The sequence below is a fragment of the Palaemon carinicauda genome, unplaced genomic scaffold (assembly GCF_036898095.1).
Source record: "Palaemon carinicauda isolate YSFRI2023 unplaced genomic scaffold, ASM3689809v2 scaffold181, whole genome shotgun sequence".
Classification (NCBI taxonomy): Eukaryota; Metazoa; Arthropoda; class Malacostraca; order Decapoda; family Palaemonidae; genus Palaemon; species Palaemon carinicauda.
In genome coordinates, this window is record NW_027169381.1 from 135,139 (window position 1) to 138,489 (window position 3,351).

Genomic DNA, 3,351 nt, shown 5'->3' on the forward strand with positions numbered 1-3,351 from the left:
AGATAGTATCGACTTAAAAGGTATAGGATGTGTCAGTCTCCCTTTAAAAGACAATACAAGAGCAATAAGGGACATGTAAGAAAGTATACTAAAGCCCCTAGGCTATTAAGTCTACGATCATAGAGAATCGTTCACAGAAACTCTCTTGTATACGATCTTGGAAGAGGAAAATGTTATGCAGTAATATCTTAATTGTATAAAATATTGCCTGAGCTTCAATAAAACTTAACCAGGAAGGTTATATCATGCATGTAGTGTGTAGGTGCCTATGCTAGGAAGCCTAGCACTCGTGAGGCTTGATCATAAATAGCCAATTGTACGACAACAATGACATAATATAAAATTCCCCTGCTAAATATCTAAATAGCTAAAGTTATTAAAGCAAAATAATGCCGGTAAATCGTTCCTGCTAACTAAACGAACAAGAAGAACGAGTGCGTCCATGACGCCATCCGGCTGGCAACAGCTCTTGTTACGCTAATTACGATCTCAATTGAAGAGTAAAACTGGCAAGAGCTTACTTTTACACAATCAAAAGATATCACTTAACTTTCCAGAATACAGATACAATTACAAATATAGATAGAATTATAAATATAAATATAAATATAAACATAAATATAAATATATAAATAGATATATATATATATATATATATACATATATATATATATATATATATATGAATGTATATATATATGTATATATATATATATATATATATGAATGTATATATATATATATATATATATATTATATATATATTTATACATATGTATATATATATATATATATATATGTTTATATGTATGTATCTACATATATATATATATATATATATATTTATATATATATATACATACATAAATATATATATATATATATATATATGTGTGTGTGTGTGTGTTTGCATGTGTGTGTAACTTCTTTTGTATTATCTGCCATCACCCCGGGCGTATTTGTTTAATGCAATATGTTTGCACATAATTTCTACTAACAATAAAAGTTATCTTCGTCGTAGACAAATATATATTGAAAAAAAAAATTTCGTCTATGAAATCGTGATCCATGCTGCATTTAGAATTGTAAAAAAAAGCATATTAGGAATGGTATTTTCTCGGATATATAACTATAGTATCCTTGTATATAGGAAATATACAAATTTCAAAGGAGTAGATTTTTAGAGTTATTAAAAAGGAGAAATATGCCTTTCCAGCTAATCTTTTTCAAAGTAAGTGGAATTTTGAATTATTCTTTAATCAACAACTTTTTTATTACAAGCCCAGCTTTCCACTCTCTAAACCTAGCATGGCAGGTATAATATTACTCCCTTTATAATCTAATTTGAAGATTTCACTCTCCGCAGAACAAGACCAACTTTGATTATTCATATCTTAGCGACTTTTACGCGTCAATAGAAAGACAGAAATTGAAGTAGATTTCAGAAGCAAAATATAATAAGCCATTTCATCATGGAACGACTAAACCTCCAATATAGTATTATTATTATTATTATTATTATTATTATTATTATTATTATTATTATTATTATTATTATTATTATCGTAGATATTGTTATTATTATAATCATTATTAATATTTGTATTATTATTATTATTTTTATTATCATTATTATTATTATTATCATTATTATTATTATTATTATTATAATTATTATTATCATTATTATTATTATTATTATTATTATTATTATGAAATATTGATGATGCTAAGCTTGCAAATACGATACAACATAAGATATCAATTCAAACTCGAACTAAAGTAGATTATTATTTTACGGTGATTATGTATTTGTTACCATGAAAAGTAAAATACCACTAGATGTGTAACATTTATAACAAGGGTACTTATAGAGTAATAATTAGCTAAATCTCTACGGCTAAAATATTTATAATAAAAGCTCGTAACCTCTCATCTGTGTTTTGGATAGTTCTAATTTCGACTCTCATTTAAATTTAGAACGTTAATGAGGCGCTCTCATGTCGAAAAGTTTGGACATCTGGTCTAAACTGCAACAACTCAAGTAGGGTAAATGGAATGTTGTCGTGAATGAAATCAAGGCAATTTTCCAAATATTATTTATTAAAAGTAATACTAAATCGGATTTTTTGAAGGGACATATAAATTTTATGTTTTGCGTAACGTGATGAAATGCAGCAGAGAGATGAGGTAAAACGAAAGGGACCGATAAGCGTTTATAGCAGAAGCAAAATTGAGAAAAATTTATCTTTAAATCACGGGTATTCGTCCTCAAGTTTATGACTTAGAAAATTAAGGGGGCGTAAACTCAAGGCATAAATTTCTTAATATATTCGGGTTGCATTATAGATTCCAGAGAAATATGTTGGATATTGAAAAAAATAATATTTAGAAAATATCAAAGAAAAGGGTTATACTTTTTATGATATTTACGATACGAGAAAAGTTGAGTGAAATAATAATAAAGAATGAGTTAAATGATGCGTAACTTTTCAGTCTATAACAAATTGCAAATAATTTGGAAATAAAAATAAAATGAAGGGATTGACTTTGTCTTAAGAACAAAATGCCTGGATTTAAGGAATTCCGGTTTTAGAGCAGTTTTAATTTTCAAATGTGGCATAAAAATGCAACAAGAACTTCCCAAAAATTATTTATTCAATCAAGAAGTGGAATAAAAAACTATACAGCTTATTGATAGTGTATCTTATATTTCTCATGAATCTTGGGAAAAGTATTTATATACTTTAGGTTTTAATGCAACAAAAAAAAAAATGGTCAGTAAATTAGTATATCCAGCGTTGGGAACACTGGCAATATCAGATCCATTTGCCGTGAAAACATGTTGGTAAGCGTTTATATTTTCTGAAAAGCCACTTTTGTTAATTATTTGTCTAGGAGAAGAATGAATTTGATTTGTTCTCTTTGTTAAGCAAGTTGATCTAATTAATGTATTGAAAAGTTTACATGTTATGCAATGTAGTTTTATATACTACTGATTTAAAGGAGTTTAGATTATTGACAGATAGTAAATTGGTGATAGTGGCTGTCACATTCCAAAATCAATAGACTTACCCCATACAGAAGGTCCTCACCTTAGAAACTTTATTGGTTCCAAGAACCTGTTTGTAAGTCGAATTTGGTTAAATTTTTGGCCCAGGTTAAGCCCAAACGGAATCACATGAATATGATTTCCAGCTACAAAGGTAAAAAAATTGTTGGGTTTCATTTGAAAATAAATATATGGTTATTAAACATGTCGTTTTGATTACTTTATAAAATGATATAATATTATTTTAATACAATATTTCTTTATCTTATTTTTTTTTTTTCTGTTGAATTTGTGTTTGT